General features: G+C 36.1%; 1 protein-coding gene across 19 annotated transcripts in view; it reads right to left on the bottom strand.

Moving 5' to 3' along the window:
* Nucleotides 1–22,198, bottom strand: part of TENM3 (teneurin transmembrane protein 3) — a 2,732,592-nt gene that overhangs the window by 2,515,735 nt on the left and 194,659 nt on the right. The window lies entirely within an intron of this gene.

Here is a 22,198-nt window from a genome sequence, read left to right as displayed (position 1 = left end):
CAGTAAATCATGCTATAAACAGATGTGCTGTAATCCAGGTTTTGTTCCACTTACCACAGGCTACGTAGATTTAGCATTCTTGTTTTAAAATTTTCAGAATGGTAAATTCATATTGGCTTCAACTTAAGGTCACCAGCTGCATTAGCCCCTAATAGAAGAGTCAACCTATTCTTTAAAGCTTTGAAGCCAGGCATCAACTTCTCCTTCTTAGCTATGAAAGTCCAGAGGAGATCTTCTCCCAATACAAAGCTGCGTTTTTCACTAAAAATTTGTTGTTTTAGTGTAGGCCCTTTCACCAATTATTTTAGCTAGGTCTTCTGGATAACTTGCTGCAGCTTCTCCAGCAGCAGTTGCTGCTTCACCTTACATTTCTATGTTATGCAGATGGCATCTTTCCTTAACTTCGTGAGCCAGCCTCTCCTAGTCTCCTACTTTTCTTCTGCAGCTGCCTCACCTCTCTCAGCCTTCATAGAATTGAAGTGAGTTAGGGTCTTCCCCTAGATTGGCTTAAGGGAATAGTGTGGCTGGTTTGATCTTCTACTCAGGCCACTAAAACTTTCTCCATATCAACAATAAGGTTTTGCTTTCTTCTCATTTGTGCGTTCATTAAAGTAGCACTTTTAATTTCCTTCCAGAACTTTTCCTTTGCATTCATAATTTGGCTAGTTTTGGTGCAAGAGGTCTAGCTTTTATCCTATATTGGCTTTTAACATGCCTTCCTCACTGAGCTTCATCATTTCTAGCTTTGGATTTAAAGTAAGAGACATGTAACTATTCCTTTCACCTGAACACTTAGAAGCCATTGTAGGCTTAACTGGCCTAATTTCAATATTGTTGTGTCTCAGAGAATAGGGATGCCCAAGGAGAAGGACAGAGATGGCAGAACGACAGGTCAGTGGGGCATTCGGAACACACACAACACTTAACAAGTGAGTTTGCCGTTTTACGTGGTTCTGGTTCATGGCACCCCAAAACAATTACAACAGTAACATCAACGATCTCTGATCACAGGTTACCGTAACAGGTGTGATAATAATGAACAAGTTTTAGTTATTGCAAGAATTACCAAAATGTAACAGAGGCCAAAAGAGAGAAAGAACGTGCTGTTGGAAAAAAATGCTGCCAATAAACTTGCTCCACACAGTTGCCAAAACCTTTAATTTGTAAAAAATGTAGTATCTGTGGTTGTTTTAACCACAAGGTTAAAATCTGTAAAGCAAGGTTCAATAAAATGAGGTGTGCCTGTATACATTTATGAAAATAGTAATTTACTTTTATATTTTCACTGTCTAATTTTCACCAACTATTTAATCCCCTTTAATCTCACTTCTGCTGCCATTAGTAGTGCCTTGGACAGTGTTTTAACAAATGGTCTCCTATTTTGTGAGACCAGTGTACACTGTTCTTAAACTTCCTGTGGCTTCTGTTCCTGTTAGCAATTTATAGTCTTGAGAACATGCCTTACTTGGTTTCCTCACGTGATCCTCTCTAGGTCTCTGTCCTCTTCCTAAATGTTCTTTCCCAGTCTCCTTCCTCCTTCTTCTCTGTCCCTGTGTCCCTCTTTGTGATTCTATTCAATCCTCTCTTTTTTACTATTCTCTAAGGTAATGAAATCTTTGTCCTTGGTTTTAACAACCACATGTAAATACATAAGTCCCACATTTATTGATTGATCTGCTTTTCTGTGAAATCTAACTATTCAGTTGCCTATCATAGAACTCTACCTGGGTGTCCCATAAATCTCTAAAACGCCTGAATTTCAGTTCCTAAATATGTCAAAAACCTATCATATTCCCAATGTCCCAACTATTATTTGTTAGACCAGTCTTTTTCTTTTCTTTTCTTTTCTTTCTTTTCTTTTCTTTTCTTTTTTTTGAGAAGGAGTCTTGCTCTGTCGCCCAGGCTGGAGTGCAGTGGTGTGATCTCGGCTCACTGCAACCTCCATTGGTTCACGCGATTCTCCTGCCTCATCCTCCTGAGTAGCTAGACCAGGCTTTTTCTAATAAAGTGGAAGGATAAATGGATTGATAGATTGGATAAATGGAAACATGATCTCTAATCTGCCATCACGACCCAGTTAGTTTCTCCATCCCTGACCCATATTTGCTGTTGCTGATAGTAATTTCTTACATCAAAAATCTCTTAAAATTATTATTTTCAGTAAAACTTGTCATTGTTTCCTCTCATGCACAGGACAACAGCTCAAATTTCTTAGCATTGTATATAGGTTTGCCATGAGTACACCCCACTCAGGTATCTTCTCTTCCACACCTCACACCCTCATCTCCTCTGTTGGCCTACTAAGTTTCCAATGTACCTCTAATTCCTGCTCAGGTACTGCCTTCACCTCCAAACAGTCCTTGAAAGTCCCATAGCAAGTTATTCACTGCCTTCACGGCAGGGCTTCTGTGTCTTCTCTTTCACCTCTACTCGCATATCCCACCACAATGTAATCATTTATTTTCATGAATTTTTCTCCAACTAGACTGATGGTTCCATATTTTTACTTTTATGTTTTGTTTTTAAGACAGGGCTTTGTGGTCACCCAGGCTAGAGCACAGTGGTGCAATCATAGCTCACTGCAACCTTGAACTTCCAGGCACAAGTAATCCTCCCACCTCAGCCTCCCACGTAGCTGCTACCGTAGATGCCTGCCACCATGTCTGGCTAATTTTTTTAAAATATATTTTTATAGAGTTGGGGACTTGCTTTGTGGAGCAGGCTGATCTCAAATTCCTGAGTTCAAGTGATCTTCCCGCTTCAATCTCCTGAGTAGCTGGGACCACAGGCGTGCACCACCACACCTGCCCAGGGGTTCCCATTTATCTTTGTAGCTTCAGCACTTATATTGGTGTCTACCGTATATATCACAAATTTGTTATTAAGCGATTGTAATGGTTAATTATAGAAAAGAAGCAGAACAATCAATTCCATAGAATAGAAGTAAGGAAAAAGAGCTCTAGATTTGGAGAAAGAAACGAGTTCAAATCTTGATTCTATCCTTGTGGTCTTTAGCAAATCATGTAATCTCAGTGAGGTGAGGCTATCTCATCTGTAAATTTAGAAAATAATACTTTATAAAAGCATAGTAGTTAGGCATATAAAATCTGTAACATAGTGCCTGATATGCAAAAGCCACTGGGCAAAAAGTGGTATATTATTTTGGATTCTTTATGGTAGATCCTTCACTTAAACAGTCTTTCCTAACAGCTAATTGTTGAAAAATTGCAAAATAAAATATCTGAGCTGGGTAACATTTTGTGTCAATTAAAAATAATCTATTATTATAAAATTAACATATGAATCTACAAAACAAATTTATATCCCTTTATGACTGAGTCCATCTCAATATGTCTATGTTCTAGTTTTTGATATGAGAGAGGTCACATAAGCAAAAGTATATGGGGTTACTTAGACTAAGGGTTCCTGATGAAGGGGGTAGGAAGATAAGGGATGGAAAATTCTTAGAATGTTCACAGAAGTTGATTACTGTAAAACCTTGAACCAAAATAACTGAAGTGTAATATTGTAATATAAATACAAATAATAATTATTGACAGCAATAAGGCTGATATATTATACTATCAGTGAATACTGTTAGTCATAAAATGTTCATTTGTGCTAGAATATAGAGAATGCAATTTTATTCTGCTGAAAATTACACGTTAAGGAAAAGAGGCTGAAAAAGAAGTGCTGCTTGTCAGAATCTCCTAGACTAACACTAGCTGAGAAACTGCTGCACTGACAGGAATCCACAGGAATTATTTCACGTGCTTGTCTTAGAGTATACAACTTAACCTTCCAATTGACATTTGACCATAGTCTAGGGTTAGTGCTTGACATATTAGACACATCTTATAGTGAATTTTGTTACTAGTAATTGTTTCCTTTTCCAGTTTATGTTTTTGTATTAAGAAACATTACCATAATTTTGATATTGGCATCACTTATTATATATGATAGTTCTTCGTACTATTCTAGGCTTGTAAATTAGCCGGCGTAGTATATTGGGTCTACATTCAAAACTTACAATCTCAGTGGCTTAACATAATTAAAGTTGAATTCTCATTTAGTTGCAGTGGTTAATTGCAGGTAATTCTGGTGTTCATTTATTTCCATTCTGCCATTCAGGGCAGCAACCTTCTGCCATCTGACAGCTCCAAGTTCCTTGACGGGTGTGTGCAATCAGTTGGTGAAGAATGAGCATGAAAGAGGGTGGGTGTTAGGGTTTTAAAAGGGAAGACCTGGAAGTGATGCCTATAATTTCTGCTGGCATTCTATTGGCTAGATAGAGCTCAGGCACATGGTCAGACTGGAATTGAAAGGGACTAAGACATATACCTTACTTATGCAATAACAGAGGAGAAAAGGGCATCTGTTTCATGAACGGGTGGGGAAGCCTTTCCATAGAGTTTCCTCAAATTTATTCACGTTTAGGTATTCGTTGTTTTTTTTTTTTTCCAAATACCAGCACCTCTTACCTCAAGGATTTGGCAATGATACACATCCTTATCATTCTATTCTCCCATTACTGCTTGTCCATTTCAAATAATAATATTATTAATAATCATATCTGTTATATTACTTTTATATCTATCACTTTATAAAACCTGAACATATTCTCTTGGAGAAAGATTGTCTCAATTTTATAGAAGAAGAATCTGAGATCAAGAGAGTTCCAAAATAATCTAAGAAGTTAAGCAAAGATTAAGATGCTATTTTCCAAGCAGTCCTCGTGTTAGATATCATTTTATGTAAAAATGAGATAGTGGATGATTTTTTATGCTGATTTTTATGTTGTATTTCATATACATGCAAATGTGATCCTTACTATTGAAAAAAGAGTGTATCTTTAAATATATATATTTTATTTTTTATTATATATCTATTTATTTTTGTCTTTATATGATATTAAATGTGGGAATAACTTTTTGTTATTTTAGTCTTGATAGACATGAAAATCTTTGTTTTATTTTTAAGTTTATGAATGTTCTTGAAAAGATGCTTCAGAGTAATTTACTGAAAACCATTACAGGTGACAATTCTACTTCCACAGAAAAAAATCACTTTACATTTTGAAAGACAGAACTCGAACTTCGGGTGCCAACTTTGCAAAGGATATGACATCGTTTTCATAATTTTATTTTAAATATCTTAATAAAGTAGACTATTTCAATTTTTGGCATTTAAGTAAAGCATTTTCAGTTAAAACTAGCATAGCTTTTCTCATTGGGTAATTTTAAAGTACATTTTCTGGTCATAATTATGCCTTTCAACTACCCAATATTAAGGCTGAAATAAAATATGACATTTTAAGTCATGCAAATTTTTCAGTTATACCAGGACAAAAGACTAAAAATATGAACAGAAACTATCACTGATATATTTGACATTTAAATATTTAGCAGGTTTTCCCTTCTTGAACTGAGATAATTATTTCTGAAATCGTACTGGATATATTTTAAATAGAATATTCTAAACTCTGACTAAATTTGACATCTCTAATTGAGATACTTATTTTTATGTTTTAGTTTTTTGACATGAGAATATTGACTAATTTATACTTGCTTAAATATCTTTATGGAATTATATATTTCTTCCCTGGAAAAATTAGAAGCCCAAACTTGTGAAGTGTAGATCACTCTCTGATGTTTTGTATTCTAATTTTAACTTTGCCTTCCTTTACTTTTCCTATCCTTATTTCTCTCCTTCTATTTTATTTTGTTTTTCACCTTATATTACATGTATATTTTATAAGCTGCCACAATTTTTTTATAAGAATTACGTATTTATGTACCAGTTTCTTGAAGCAAACACAAAATGATAAATCATAGTTAGTCATTAATATTCTCTGCTTAGCCTGTGTGGGAGGCTCTCACAGTATTTTGCTAAAAGATGAATAATTCCAGAAACTGACTTAAGATATTAATGCAAACATGCTAAGTCGGTTTGTTAATCATTAAAAGTAAATATTTGGATGAAGGTGTACTATAAAATAGATGCCCTTCAGGTGCCATCAACTCATTCTGATTGTGTAACCCAGAGATCAAATTATAATTCCATTTTATTTATTTATTTTTATCAACATTTTATTTTGGGATAATGATAGATTTGCATGCAGTTATGCAAAATAAAACAAAAACATCCCCCTGCTTTACCTAGTTTTCCCCAGTGACAACATCTTTCAAAACTCTGGTACAATTTGATACCCAGGACATTGACATTGTTAAACCAGAGATACAGAACATTTTCATCACCATGAGGATCCCCCATATTCGTTTTCTAGAGCTGTCCTAACCCCTAACCAATGACCACAAGCTGGACAGCTTAAAACAACTGATATTTATTCTCTCACCGTTCTGGAGGCCAGAAGCCTAAAATCAAGGTAGCAGCAGTGCTGCATTCCCTTCCAAGGTTTAGAAGTGAATCCTTCCTGGCCTAGTCCAGCTATTGCCTTGCCTATTTTGCTGGCTTCAGGTGTTCCTGGACCTGTGGTTGTAAAACTTCAATCTCTGCCTCTGTCTTCACATGGCCTTCTCTCATCTCTTCGGCTTATTACATGGGCACTTATACTGGATTTAGGGTTCACCCAGATAATCCAGGATAATGTCATCTTGAGATCTTTAATGACATCTGCAAAACCCCTTTTTCCACATAGGGTCATATTCATAGGCTTCAGGCATTAGCATATATTCATATGCTTTATTAGTGTGGGCGGGGAATACAGTTGAACCCACTCATTTTACCCTTTTATAGCCATACCCACTTCCTTCACCTCATCCCCTCCTTAATTCCTGGAAATCACTAGTATCTTTTCCATTTGGTAATTTTGTCGTTTCAATAATGTGACTTCAGTGGAATTGTGTAGCTTTTTGGTATTGATTTCTGTCAGCAGGCATCATTTTCTGGAGAATTATCCAGGTTGTTGCACATATCAATAATTCTTTCCCTTTGATCACTGAATAGTATTCCATGGTATAGAGGTACCGCAGTCTGTTTAACCCTTCATCTGTTAAAGGGTGTCTGTCTGGATAGTTTTTAGTTTGTGGATATTATAAATCAACCTATTATAAACATTTGTTTACTCGTTTTTGTGTCAACATAAGTCTGTATTTCTCTGAAATAAAAGGCCAGGAGGTCAATTTTTGGGTTTTAATGCAAGTTTACTTTTTTTAAAGAAACTGCAAAACTATTTTCCAGAATGTATCTACCGTTTTATCTTTCCACCAGCATTGTGTGAGTGATCCAGTTCCTTTGCAGCCTCATCAGGATTTAGTGTTTTTACTGTCTTTGATTTTAGTTTTTATGAAAGATATGCAGTAATATCTCATTATGGTTTTAATATTAATTATCCAAATGCAAATAATTTTGAGTATCTTTTCATGTGTTTTTTTGCCATATGTTTTTCATTTTCTGTGAAATTTCTTCATATCTTTTGCCTATTCTCTCTTTGTTTTTGTTACCGGTGAGTTCTGTTTTTTGAGACAGAATCTCTCTCTGTCGGCCAGGCTGGAGTACAACGGCGTGATCTCAACTCACTGCAACCTTCGCCTCCCAGGTTCAAGCGATTCTACTGCGTCTGACTCCCAAGTATTAATTTAAATAATCAATTAATTAATTAACCGTGTCCTGCTAGTTTTTGTATTTTTAGTAGAGACAGGTTTTCACCATGTTGGCCAGACTGGTCTTGAACTCCTGACCTCACGTGATCTGCCTGCTTCAGCCTCCCAAAGTGCTGGGATTACAGGCATGAGCCACTGCAACCAGCTACTACTGAGTTTTTAGAGTTGAAAAAATAGACCTAGATGTTAGTCCTTTTACCTATATGTAGATTTCAAATATTTTAGCTGCCCAGTAACTGATCTGTTACCCTCTTTACAGAGGTGTTTTTTTTTTTGCAAAGTAAACATTTTGATGAAATCCAATTAACTAATTTTTTCTTTGAGAGACCATGATTTTGATACCACGACAAGGAACTCTTCGTTTAGCCCTAGACACCGGAAATTTTCTCCTATATTTATTCTAAAAGTTTTACAGTTGTTTTACATTTATGTCTCTGTGTGGCCTTTCTTGAGTTAATTTTTTAATAAGATGTAAGCCTTACATTAAGATACTGTTTTTTTGGTCTGTGGAGTTCGATGGCTCCAGTACCATTTGTTGAAATGCTTTTGCCCCTTCTTAAGAGATTAGGTGAGTGTATTTGTGTGTGTCTATTTCTGGGCTCTCTGTTCTGTCCATTGGCCGATGTTTCTATCTCTCCACCAACACCAAACATTCTTAATGAACACAGATGTAAAGTAAGTTTTGATACTGGGTATTCAGATTCCACCTACTTTATTATTCTCTGTAAAGATTACTGTAGCTATCCTAGGACCTATGCCTTTCCAGATAAATTTTATAACAATCTTTTCTATACCTACGAAACATTTTGCTGAGATTTTGATCAGATTGCATTAAACCTCCAGTATAAATTTAGAAAGAATTGACTACTTACTAAGTTTACTCTTTCAATTCAAGGAACTAAGTTTAGTCTCTGTTCGTTGGATCTTATTTGATTTCTTTTAGCAGTGGTGTGTAGTTTCAATTTATACCTAAATATTTCATTTCATTTTTAGTGATTATAAATGATATCACATTCTTTGGTTCATTTCCCATGTATTCATTGTGAATATATAGGAATATAACTTTTTAATATACATCTTGTATTCTGTAAACTTGCTGAACTTACTTACTGTTTTTAGGAATATTTTTGTAGATTCCTTGAGATTTTCCATGCGAACAACCAAGTCATCTGTAGGCAGGGACATTTATTTCTTCCTTTCTGCTTTGTGTTTGTTGTTATTATTATTATTTGCCCTACTGCACTGATTAGAATTTCAAGCACTGTTAGATAAGTGTGGTGAGAGCAGACATTTTTGCCTTGTTCCTGACCTTAGAGAAAAAGCATTCCGTCTGTCATCATTATGAAAATACCCATAGGTTTTGTAGATGTTCTTTACCAGGTTGAGAAATATCCCTCTCTATTTCTAGTTTTCTGAGAGTTTTATTATAAATGGTTTTTGAATATTTAAAATGCCATTTCTGCATCAATTGTATGACCATGTGATTTTTCCTCTAATTGGAAAATTAGAAGAGTTTTGTTAATTCTGTTAATATGGAGGCCTACACTGTTTGATTTTTGAATACTGAATTGCCTTGTTTCCTTAGAATAGAAGATACTTGGTTATAATATGTAATCCTTTTGATATACTGCTGAATTTTATTTCAATTTACTAATATTTTCTTAAATATTTTCTGTCATATTTATGAGGGTTATTGATATGTTGCTTTCTTTCTCTTTATTTCCTTATATTTTATTTTTTACAGTTTTATTCTGGTTTTGATATGAATCAAAACCAGAGTAATACTAGCTTTCTAAAGTCTATCAAAAAGTGTTCCCTCCCCCTCAATAATCTGGATTCTTTAGACTTGATGTTAATTCTTCTTTAAATAATTTCTCCGGTGAAACCATCTGGGCTCAGAGATTTCATTTTGGCAATGTCTAATTATGAATTCAGTTTCTTTACTACTTAAAAGACTATCCCAATTAGCAATTTATGTTGAGTCAATTGAAGTAGCTTTTTTTTTTTTTTTAAAGAAAGTGGTCCATTTCATGTAAGGTATCAAATTTATGTGTCTAGAGTTGTTCATTGTAATCTCTCATCATCCTTTTGATGATTGCAGGATATAGTGAAGCATCTTCAGTGCCATTCTACATGCTGGTAATTCATGTCTTTCTCTTACTTTTCATCATTCGTGTCAATTTTGTTGATCTTTCAAAGAACTAGCTTTTTTGTTCATTGATTTTTTATATTGTTTTGCTGCTTCCAATTTCATTTGTTTCTGCTCTTAACTGTCTCATAACTTTATCATTTTTTTCTTTCTGATGTTTTAAAATTACTTTTCTAGATTCTTGGGATGCAAACTATGATAGCTGATTTGAGATTATTTTTCTTTTCTAATTACGCATTTAGTGCAAAAATTCCTTTAACACTGCTTTATCTGTGTCACATAACTTTTAATATGCGTTATTTTCTATTTATTTTATTTTCCTTGATCCTTCCCCTTCGATAGCGAGATTACTTAAAAGATTGTTGCTTAGTTTCAATGTGTTGGGTGATTTTCCTGTGGTTCTCAGAATTACATTATTTATACATAACTCATAACACTCCAGTAGTGTCATTATTTCATCAGTTCAAATGAAGTAGGGAAAACTTACTTCTTTTATGCTCCTCTATTCTTCCCTATTTATAATATATTTGTCATAAATATTTCATCTGCATTCACATATAACCACTTGAGGCAGTGTTATAATTCTGGCTTCAAACATCAAACCTACTCTCTTAAAGTCAAGAGGAGATGGAAAGCCTATAATATTTACCCATATTTGTTTTAATCATATGATTTCTTCCTTCCTGATGTTCCAAGATTCCTTTTTCTATTTTTTCCTTTCTGTTTAGAGAACTTCCTTCAGTCATTATTTTAGGGTATGTCTGCTGGTAATAAATATTCTTAATTATATATCATCTGAGAATGTCTTGATCTTCCCTTAATTTCTGAATGACATTTTCAAGGCTATAGGATTTGGTGTTGACGGTTCCTTTCCTCCAGCACTTGAAATATATTGTGTCCTATTAATTTGGCTTCCATTGTTCCAGATCAGAAACCTACTGTGATTATGAATTTCTCCTGTAACTAAGGTGTCATTTTTTCTTTGGCTATTTTCAAGATTTTTCTTTGTCTTTAGATTTCAGAAGTTAATTGTTTGACGTGGATTTCTTTGGATTATTTTGTTGAAGGTTTGCTCAGCTTCTTGATTCTGTAGTATCCTGTATCTGGCCAAACATCATTATTTTTTAAGTCATTATTTTTCAAGTAACTTTTTCAACTTTGCACCCTTCCTCCTCTCCTTTAGGGACTCTGGTTGCATGATTTTTTTTTCCTAATATCTTTTTTTTCTTTGAGACTGAGTCACACTCTGTCGCCCGGGGTTGGAGTGCAGTGGCATGATCTTGGCTCACTGCAACCTCTGCCTCCCAGGTTCAAGCAATTCTCCTGCTTCAGTCTCCCAAGTAGCTGGGATTACAGGTGCCCAACACTATGCCCAGCTAATTTTTTTTTTTTTTGTATTTTTAGTAGAGACGGGGGTCTCACCATGTTGGCCAGGCTGATCTCGAACTCCTGACCTAGTGATTTGCCCTCCTGGGCCTCCCAAATTGCTAGTATTACAGGCAATTACAGGCGTGAGCCATCACACCTGGCCTTTTTCTAATATCTTCTGTTATAGTCCCTTAGATCTCTGATGCTCTGTCATTTTTGTTATTGTTTTCCAGCTATCTTTTCTCTGTTGTTCAGACCGGGTAACTTTTCTTATTCTATCTTCCAGTTTCCTGATCTTTTACTCTATCTCCTCCATTAAGCTGTTGAGTCCAAACACTAAACTTTCACATTGATTATTAATTTTTAAATATTCAAATTTCCCCTTTGTTCTTTATATCTCTTTGCTGGCACTTTCTATTTGTAAGTGCTCCTTGAAACATTTTACAATGGCTGCCTCGCAACGTTTGTAGGTAATTCTATATCTGTTATCACATATTTATAATTACTGACTGTCCTTTTCATTCAGCTTATATGTTTGTTTGTTTTGACACAGAGTCTCACTCTGTCACCCAGGCTGGAGTGTGGTGGCACAATCATGGCTCACTGCAGCCTCGACCTCCCAGACTCAAGTGATTCTCCTGCCTCAGCCTCCAGAGCAGCTGGAACTACAGGCATGCGCCACCACACCTGGCTAGCTTTTTAAAAATTTTAAGTACAGATGAGGTCTTGCTATGTTGCCCAGGCTGGTCTTGAACTCCTGAGCTCAAATGATCCTCCTGTCGTGGCCTCTCAAAGTGCTAGAGTTACAGGTGTTACCTACCATGCCTGACGCATTTGGTTTTAGGTCTTCCTGGATCTTGGTATGACAAGTGATTTTCAATTTAAAAGTGGACATTTCCAATCATGTGATGAAGCTTGTATTTAAACCGTGCATTTTAGCTGGCATGATCTGACTCCACTCTGACAGAATGGGAGGGTGCCACTTCATTGCTGCCTGGTGGAGTGAGAAGCCCAGATCCCCTGTGGCCAGTCTACGCGGCCAGTCTATGTGACCAGTCTATGGGACTCTCCACCGGGCTCTGCTGACTCCATCATAATGGGCAGGGTGGTGGAGGGGGGCTTGTTCTTGTGTGGTGAGGGTGCAGCACTAGGAACCTCACATCACATAAACTGACACTATGGCCGGGAGTGAGGGGAAGGGGCATGGGGATTTCTTACAGCGAGAGAAGATGAACATCAAGTTTCTTATCTGGCTCTCTCTCACACCAACCACCCCAGCAGGGTTTGGGGAGCACATCGTTGTGGCCTCGAGAGGAAGAAACTTTGTGCCCCCCAATTGATACGTATTGTGGGAGTGAGAGCGGGGCCACAGTTTTTTTCTGTGGCATTTGCTGGAGTTGATGGGTTGTTATCTAGAAGTATGATGTCTTTCTAGGCAGGCCCGTTCCTCATCCTTTGGCTAGAAAGAGCAGACTTTTGTTGGGGTGTGGTTTTCTCTGTGCTCTTGGTATCTCCAGGTTGTTGAATTCTTCAGCAATAAGGCTCAGATATATGAGATTAAAGGAAGATCCAGGAAACTCACCACTGAGTTCTTCCTAGGGTTCCAAAGCCACTGGCTGGTTCGATTTCTCTCTATCTTTCAAAATCTTCTTATTGTTGTTTTTTATATGATGTCTAGGGTTTTCAGTCCTTGTTAGAAGGAAATATAGAGAAAAAATGTATATTTCCTCCACCTTGCTGTAAGTAAAAGTCCACTTATATTTATTTTTAAAATTAGATCGAGAGAGCTCATTTTAAAATAAAGGCTAATTTGCTATATCCAATATCTCTAATGAAATATACGAGCTTAGTTCCTCCATTTTTTGAGTTGTTTTTATTAGAAATATCTGCGTCATCTGTTAGAGCTTTCATTTAATGTCAAACATTTATGTTTTTTCATTGGTAAATTAAACTTTTTAAAATAAAAATCCTTAGAAAATTACTTAAAGACTATTATTATCACTTAGATAGGAAAAGTAGGTTGTATTGGAAAATCCACAGACATTTTACTTACATTTTTTATCTCTAAGGAATTGTACAATGATAATAAATCTAAAATATTTTTTGTTTCTGTATTAAGAATCCATGTTCAATTAAATATATATTATAAAGCATTATTTTATATGATAAATGTATGCCATGTTCTCTTTGCTTAATGAATATGTCATATTATCCATAATTCTATATTTTTTTGTAAGTACATCATATGTACTGTACTTCTTGTTGGTGTATTAGCTATTATTTCTTTCATTTTATACTATTTTCATAGCGTGGAAAGGTTCAAATTGTGTTCTGAATTGCTCAAATTAAAATAGCCATTCTGACTACAGAGCTTTGCCTGTTAAGTTTCTAGATTTAGTTATGGGTTGTTTATTTCTCTTGCTAGAAGCAAAATTTTATGCAACCCCTAAGAGAAAAGATCAGAAAGTATTTCAGAGTTATTATTACACAATGCAGAGGTTGTACAGAGAGTCATCTCTCAGCCTTGTTTAGATGATTGAGAGTGAGGATCAAAAAGATGGGCCAATGGGTCTTGCAGTGTCTAGCATGCCTTATGATGAAAGAGCATTAGACTCTGCAGGAGTCTAGTTTAGGGTCTGTCTCCACAGAACCTTGGTTTTCTGTGATAGAGAAAATCTTTTCATTTCCCATTATTTTTTAAAATACCCATCATCCCCACTGTCCCTCTGTGCCAGTCTCTCTCTCTTCTCTACATTCCAGTCTATTGCCTTATTTCTCCTTGTATAGTGACCCACTCCATTCTTAGTTTTTATTATCCTTTGAAAATACATCCACTTTGTCCAAGTTTGTTATATTTATATACCGAGAGAAAATAACCTGATAAACAATTTGATGCAAACATTTCAGTAACAGGTTAGCAGTCTAGTTTCCAAAGATACATAGTACGTGTTCACTCTGAAATCCCTACATCGAAGCCTTGTTTCTTAAACTGTAAAGTGCAATCAGCATTCATTTAAAAGAATGTATCACTATATTTTCTGTCAATGTATTTTGGTATAGATTCGTACAGAAGAGACAAATGTAAAAATTCTAACTTGATATAGTTGGTACCACAAATGGCCTGGGCTTCAGAAACAGTGTGTGTGTGTGTGTGTGTGTGTGTGTGCGCTCTTTAAAATTCCTATGGGGAAAAAAATTGAAGTATACGGAAGATAAACTTTCAGCCAACAAAGTTTTGTCAATAAAACAGTCTCACGTGCTTTGTTCTTGGAATAATTTTGGTGTAAAACTTACAATTGTTTGGAAGAAAATTGCAAAGGAAATATTATGGATTTTATAGATAGCAGATTATTCAATTTTTAATAAATAAAACCTAGAATTGTTAGTTATAATAAATATCCCATTCACAAAAATTGATACTCTAAGCACAAAAGCCTCAACAGATGAATACACCGTAGACCTTAACAGAGAGTATTGAGACTGGAGTTGGTAAGCACAATTTTATCTAAATAAATATATAAACATTGAGAAGTGGCTAATAAACACATGGAAAGTGTTCAGTTTAACTATTAACTGAAGAAATTAAAATTAAAATAAGAAAAAGATTAAATTTTCACTCATCAGATTTCATAGTCAAACTTTAACAAAAAAGTTCTTAATATAGGCACTTACAAACAATGCAAAGATTGAATGAAATACACACTCAAAATTTTTTTCTGTAATGTAATTTCTCAACTCATACCAAATACCTTCAAATAAAGAGTTCATAAGATATGAAATAAACCATGTCTAGGAATACATCCTAAGGATATATCAAATTTGGACAAGGTTTTATTCTCAAAGAAGTTTAATGTCAATTATTTTTTGTATCTGTGGAATTGAAATTAATATATGTGTTCAAGACTATCAATTTGAAGTTAAATACAGTACATGGCATGATAAACTATTATCTGGCCATTAAAAAAATACTTTTTAATGACGTGAGAAAATAATTACCATACAATATTAAATTTAAAAGTACACAATCAATCATGCATGCCAAAATGCTTAAAAATTGCTTATCTTTGGCAAGTCAGTCAGTGATAAGTTGCATTTCCTTCTCTACCCCTTCCTATAATATTTAAATTCACTTGAATGCAAAGATATTGCATTCATAACATACACTAATCTTGAGGATAATACAAACGATCCTTTTTTTATTGTGTATGCAAATAAACTCTTCTAATGGCAGAATAGACTGAAAGTTTAACTTATATACTTAATCTGAAGTAAGTATATGCAACATAAAAGAAGTTATATGAAAAAGAATGGGAAGGAAGCAAGTGCCAGGAATCTGCAGCTGGATTTGAACTAGACTTAGAAATGTTTTAGAAGTGGAGACAATCCATTGAAAAAGAATTCCAAATAAATGATAACATTTTTGTGTGATGTAGGCTGAGTTTTCCAAGCACGGGAACTTGACCCGTCTTGAGGAATCCCTGCTGTGGAGGTTTGATCTCCTCCTTGCAGGGATCTGGGGCTCCTGGTGGTGCTATAGCAGCACTCCGTGGGGAGAGCTGCTGGAAGCCCAGGGAAGGGTATGAAAGCTCACAACACTTCACCTAGCAAAGGATAACTCAATCAAAGAGATGAGAAGAACAGAGTCTTGGTTTTGTTTTGTTTTCTTTTTTCTTCTCAAAACACGTTAGCTGACAAGGCAGACTTAGAGAAAAGAGTAGCATTATGTGAAACAATAAATTGAGAGCTGCTTGGAAAGCTTTTTTAAAAGCCATAGAAATGCCTTCCTAATATTTTTAATGCCAAAATTTGGAAGATGAAGAAGATAACAAAAGGAAAATATTTTTATTTAAATTATATATATATATATACACATTTTTAATTAATATCATGTATGATGTGGCTTTTTAAAAATTAATTTGCCTAAAAAGTTTTCTTTCGCCATATGTTTTATTTACAATATAATTTCTCTCTCTACTCAGTGATTTTTTTTTCTCTCTGTCCATCTACAACAGAGAAAAAAGGACGTGTATTTTAATATTTACCTGAATCTTTGATTTTGGACCCATTTCAGATACGTTTATGAATATTTTATTTATTTTTACTTTGCAACTTTGGAGAGTGTGGAGTTTAAATATTCTTTTTGTCATTGTCTATATTAGGAAACCAAAATTTTCAGGGGTAAAGGACAAGTCAGCTGGAGGTAACCCTGGGGTTTTAAAGTATTTTCTTGTCATTAAAGCCAATTCATACAAGCAGATAATCAACAAAGTTAAACTAAAATAATTTTAACATAATTTTCAAGATGTAAAAAGTTACCATAAAATCTATCCTATAAGATATAAATTTCCGAAATACCAAGAAATATCTAGCATTATATTCATTTCAATAACAACACAAAACAAATATAAGACAATTTCTACTGAAAACATCTGCCGTGAAGCCTTGCATTTTGGGAGGCAGAGGCGAGGGGATCGCTTGAACCCAGGAGATCAAGAGCAGCCTGGGCAAAATTTTCTTAAATTTTTTAAAAATGTAAAAAATTATCCAGGCATAATCTCATCTACTTGGGAGGCTGAGGTGGGAGGATCTCTTCAGCCCAGGGGATTGAGGCTGGAGTGACCCAAGATCCTACCACTGCACTCCAGCCTGGGTGACGGAACTAGACCCTGTCTCAAAACAAACAAACAAAATCTGCTGTGTCCATTGTATTCGTAAAACCGGTAACTATTCCACCACTGGTTCCAAAGAGGCAGCTTCTGCCGAGCTGTGTGCTTTCTCAGGGGAGTAAGCCAAGGCTGCCCCAACAAGCATTATCCTGGGGGCCTTACTCCTTCCCTCACAAGGGAGGTGGGTGACTCATTCCATCTGATAGGATTGTGAGAAAGGACTTTTCTTTTTTTTTTATTATTATTATACTTTAAGTTTTAGGGTACATGTCCACAACGTGCAGGTTTGTTACATATGGAAAGATCTTTTCTAAAGCACGGTCTGCGTTTCTGTTTTCTGGGAGGGTTATCTCCCTTCTTCCCTCCCTCACTCTTTCAAACATTAAAGCTGCATACTCCCAAGCACAGGGAGCTTCTTCACAGAAGACCTAGTTTTAATGCTGTCTGGCAGGCCCTAAGGGCTGAAAGGCCCACGTCTTGGCTACTCTGTTCAGTCAATAACCAAGTAGTGAAATAGGCTCCTGTTTTCATAGGGCTGGCTGGGTAAATGTCTTTATGGTGGAAACAGCCTTCTCTCCAGTCTAATCCTGCTAAATAAAATAGAGAATACCCAGTTAAATTCAAATTTTAGATAAACAGTGACAAATTTTAATATAAAGATGTCTCGAATATTGCATGTGATATACTAAGAAGGTATACTTGCTTATCTAAAGTTCAAATTTAAATTTGTGTTTAGTAATTTTACTTATTAAACCTGACAGCCCTAACCTAGGAAGCCTTCAGAATCTAGATTTGGGATAGTAAAAAAGAAGAGGGTACCTAAGTAATATTCTATGAGTCTATTCGATGTCAAAATTTTGTAGTCTAAAAGTTTATCTTTTATATGTTTCCAATTTTCCACAAAAAGTTTAAAACACAGAGATACACAATGTGGATTAATGTGTGCCTGTTAGATCAGAAACTAATTCAGAGCTATTATTGGCGAATGCAGAACCCGTCCAGAGAATCATCCCTCCTCCTTATTGAGATGACTGGGAGTGGGGATGAGAAAGATGGGCCAATGGGTAGTGTAGTGTCTACTATAGCTCATGGTTAAAGAACATTGTACTGTGCAGGATCCCAGTTTAGTGTTTGGCTCCTCAGAGCTTTGATTTTCCAGGATAGAAAAATCTCCATCCATTTCCCATTATTTTTTAAAATACATGTTATTGGCCAGGCACAGTGGCTCATGTCTGCAATCCCAGCACTTTGGGAGGCCGAGGAGGGTGGATCACCTGAGGTCGGGAGTTTGAGACCAGACTGGACAACATGAGGAAACCCCGTCTCTACTAAAAAATACAAAAAATTAGCCGGGCGTGGTGGTGGAGTCCTGTAATCCCAGCTACTTGGGAGGCTGAGGCAGGAGAATCGCTTGAACCTGGGAGGCAGAAGCTGCAGTGAGCCGAGATGGCGCCACTGCACTCCAGCCTGGACAACAAGAGCGAAACTGTCTCAAAACAAAGAAACAAACAAATAAGCAAACAAAAAATGTTTTTCTCTCTCTCTCTCCTTCTATTCTAGTCTCTCTCTTCTCTATGTTTTAGGCTATTGCCTTATTTCTCATTAGATATTGACCCACTTAATTCCCAGCTTTTATTATCCTTTAAAAATGTATCCATTTTGTCCAATCTTGCTATTTTTATATACCAAGATGAAATAATCTGAAAAACAATTTGACGCATACATGTCAGTAATGGTTTAGCAGTTTAGTTTTGAAAGATATATGGTAAGTGTTCACTCTGAAATCCCTACATTGAAGTTGTGTTTCTTAAACTATGAAATAAACGCAATCAGCATTAATTTAAGAGAATATATCAGCATATTTTCTGTCAATGTATTTTAGTACAGATCCTTACAAAAGAGGAAAATGTAACAATCCTACCTTGGTATAGGTGGTGCCAGAATTGGCCTAGGCTTCAGAAGCAGTTATTGTGTATCTCTGTGTTTTAAACTTCTTGTGGAAAATTTGAAGCATATACAAGATAAAATTTTAGGCAACAAAAATTTTGACATCAAATAGTCTCATGTGCTTTGTTCTCAGCATAATTTTGGTGCAAAACATAATTTTTTGGAAGATAATCTATATTTTGGGTCAACAAATCTGATCCTACATTTCAGTCACCATCTAAATTTATTAATTACACTGTCTACAACTCAGAGGTGAAGAAGGCAGAATATCTTATTAAATGTTTTATATAGTAATCTAAATATATCATCCCAATCATCCTATTGGACATTACTTTTTTTTTTTTTTGAGATGGAGTCTCCCTCTGCCGCCCAGGCTGGAGTATAGTGGTGCGACCTCGGCTCACTGCAACACCTGCCCTCCTAGTTCAAGCAATTCTCCTGCCTCAACCTCCTGAGTAGCTGGGACTACAGGCACCCTCCACTGTGCCCGGCTAATTTTTTTGTATTTTTAGTAGAGACAGGGTTTCACCATCTTGGCCAGGCTGGTCTTGAACTCCTGACCTCGTGATCCACCCGCCTCAGCCTCCCGAAGTGCTGGGATTACAGGCATGAGCCACCATGCCCGGCTGACAATTACTCTTTTAACCACATTCTAAAGATGAGAATACTACAAAGTGGACATTTTAGTTTTTCATAAGACCGACAGCTAATACTGGCACGACTGACCTCCATACTAGTTCTCCTAGACTCTAGAAGATACACCATGTTATGCTGATAAGAAGTGTGTATGCAAGAAAATTAGAGGAGAAAAATAAAAATGTATCCCTCTGTGAATGGATTATCTATTGGATTTTCTTATTGTTTCTTGGTGTGTGAATGAATCAATTCATATTCACTGAAAAATGACCCCCTAGAGATGAAATACTCTTCCATATAAATTTAAGGGAGCTAACTAAATCACTCAGCTATCGAAGTAGTAAAACATTATCCATTTTTTACTGTTCCTAAAAATCATTGTTAAAACTGATGAGCCCTAGTTTTTATCCACAAAGATTATGCTATAGTAGTCGGAATTGGCCCACGCGTTTAGCAGTCTTTCCAGTTGGCTAAGACACATATGTGATCCTCCAACCATACTTTGAGACACAATGAATTAATTGGCTCAGTAAGTCTAGTTTTACATTCTAGGAAGGCTACACATCAGGAACATTTGCTCAGTAAGCAGAAATGAATCACATACTACCCTAAAGGAGTTTTGATGCTCATTTAAACAAGAATGAATTCCTAAAATTTTATTAGTTGCTTTTGTTAAATTCGTCCTTTTCAAACTTTCTGTGCATGAAAATCTCTTGGAGAGCTTGTTAAAACACACATTCTTGGGCCTTATCCCCAGAGATGCTGGCTCAGTAGGCCTGATATATGGCTCAAAAATTTCCATTTGCAGCAAGCTTCTAGGCAAAGCAGATGCTACCAGCAAGAGTTTGAGTACCATTGTGTTGGTTAATATTGTTAGAGGCAGATTTAAAAGATCATCATACCTTTAAAATATGTGGTTATGGAACTCTTTACAGGTAAAAAGGAGGTTTACGGTGAACTTTAAGGATGGTAGAACAACAATAGGTATTCCCAAATAAAATTAAAAGTAAAATTTGCAGAAAGTCAAATGCATAATACAACTTTTGGAAAGTAATTGATACTGTATTAATAGTATGGTATGGTTCAATTGCCTTCTAAAGCAAACATTTGACTGTATGCGTACATCAAAAACACAAAGAGGACAAGTGCTGTGGCTCATGCCTGTAATCCCAGCACTTTAGGAGGCTGAGGTGGGTGAATGCTTGAGCCCAAGAGTTTGAGACCAACCTGGAAAACTTTGTAAGGTGAGACCCTGCCCTTACAAAGAGTACAAAAATTAGCCAGGCATGGTGGCATGCACCTGCGGTCCCAGGTACTCGGCTAATTGGAAGGCCGAGTTGGGAGGATCACTTGAGCCTGGGAGGCGGAAGTTGCAGTGAGCCAAGATTGCACCACTGCACTCCAGCCTGGGCAACACAGCAAGATCTTGTCTCAAAGAAAAGCAAAACAAACAAACAAACAAAAACACTAAGAATTCATAGAATCTGTTAAGGGCAACCAAAATATAGAGAACTGACTTCTCTTGAGATGCACATTAAAGTGAATTATTTTTATATCATTTAATCTTTATTTCAGTAGTTATCTCAGTTATGTTTCTCCTTTGTGAAGTAGAAAAATGGATTTTTAAAAACTGTATAATTACACAAAATGCTAAGTTTCCTGAGAGGCTCAAGGCATCCAGCACTCTCCAAAGCACTTCACATCATCAATTTTCTGAGATTGCATCCTTAAGAGAGAGGTGCTTATGTTTTCATTTTAAAGGTAAGATTTAGGCAGCTCAAGTTCTTAGTCAAAAGTCACAATGCTATAAAGTGACAGAGACACCAGCACACCGGGTGTTGCCATCACACTTCAAAGTCCTGTAGTTGTAGAGATTAAGGTAATAGAATATATCAACGTAAAAGTGAAGAAGACACCAAACAAAGAAGTCACGAAGGGACTGACTGCTGCCATTCTTTTGCCTTTTGTTTGTTGTTCGTCTTTCCCCAAGTATTAGAAAATACTGTGGTGTCCATTTCAGCACCAAAGACCTCCTGCTTACATTAATATCAAAGTGTCATTTGTTTCAAGGCCTGGTGCAGTGGCTCACGCCTGTACTCTCTACATTTTGGGAGGCCGAGGCGGGTAGATCACTCAAGGCCAGGGGTTCAAGACCAGCCTGGCCAACATAGCAAAACTCCATCTCTACTAAAAATACAAAAATTAGCCAGGCATGGTGACACATGCCTGTAATCCCAGCCACCCAGGAGGCTGAGGCAGGAGAATCGCTTGAACCCGAGAGGCGGGGGTTGCATGGAGCCAAGATCGGGCGACAGAGCAAGACTCTGCCTCAAAAAAAAAAAAAAAAAAAAAAAAAAAAGAAAAGAAAAGAAAGTTTCATTTGTTTTAAAATTAAAACTCCTCAGTACACATTCAGCAATTACTTACCTATCCCCCTTTTCATTCACTATTTTTGAAGCATTAGTATTTTTTTCACAATGGATTTTTAAGCTTCTTAAATAAGAGAACCAAGGCTGGCTGCAGGTGCCCACACTCTGCATGGTAATGTCCTCCATCTTTCTGAGAATGAAATGGGTCTTCAAGACATTTGCCTCTTGGGAGTATTCTGATATCTGTTCTCACATATAAGGCTCTCAGGAAATACGAGCCAAATCACAGTGGACAAATATATCACCCATCATTGCTCTGAGATGCCATATATGTAGTTACTTAGTTTAGATACTAAAGTGAGTACTTCAACTTTAGTGCTCCAGAAGGCAAAATGACTTAATTACTGCTATGCTTATCTCTATCTATGTATACAATCCAAA

The sequence above is a fragment of the Pan troglodytes genome, chromosome 3 (genome assembly GCF_028858775.2).
Source record: "Pan troglodytes isolate AG18354 chromosome 3, NHGRI_mPanTro3-v2.0_pri, whole genome shotgun sequence".
NCBI lineage: Eukaryota > Metazoa > Chordata > Mammalia > Primates > Hominidae > Pan > Pan troglodytes.
The sequence above is the reverse complement of the archived record's forward strand: the minus strand, read 5'-3'. Positions and strand labels throughout refer to the sequence as shown.